This window comes from Magnolia sinica, chromosome 2 (genome assembly GCF_029962835.1).
Source record: "Magnolia sinica isolate HGM2019 chromosome 2, MsV1, whole genome shotgun sequence".
Classification (NCBI taxonomy): domain Eukaryota; kingdom Viridiplantae; phylum Streptophyta; class Magnoliopsida; order Magnoliales; family Magnoliaceae; genus Magnolia; species Magnolia sinica.
Window position 1 is genome coordinate 1,709,800 of NC_080574.1, and position 604 is coordinate 1,710,403.

Genomic DNA, 604 nt, shown 5'->3' on the forward strand with positions numbered 1-604 from the left:
TGTCAGTAATTGACCGATTTTAATTTGAGCACATGTCAAGCATACAAAGGGGGAGATTGGTTGGTAACGCCCTACATGTGTTAACATGTTATGTCATAACCTTGCCAAATTTGACTAGATTATAGGCTACTGCTGTAGATGGGTTGAGCAATTACCTAATTAACCAAATAATTTAAAACATAGCCTCATTCTTAACAATGATTTACTGTTCAATCAAATTTAATTTGTTTGTGAGGGTAGTACATCCAAGATGCATTCAAAAATAGAAAGCTGCTTATAATGCTTAGGCACTTTATATTTTTGGCTACTTCAAATTAATATTAAACATGCCACTGATGGAGATGGAGCCCATACAAAGTAATTTTAAAAGTTTCTCAATCAAGTGCCCTATCATTGGCGGGAACAAGGATTCAATTAGGCTAAAAACTTAACCTTCAAAGGGACATGACTCTACAGCCCACCTTAATGTACATGTTGTGTATGCACGTTCTCCATCTATTTTACCAGCTCATTATATGACATGGGTAAAAAAATGAAACATGTATGAATCTCATGTAGACTACATCACATGTAAGAGTGACAATGGAATGCACATTATTAAAAA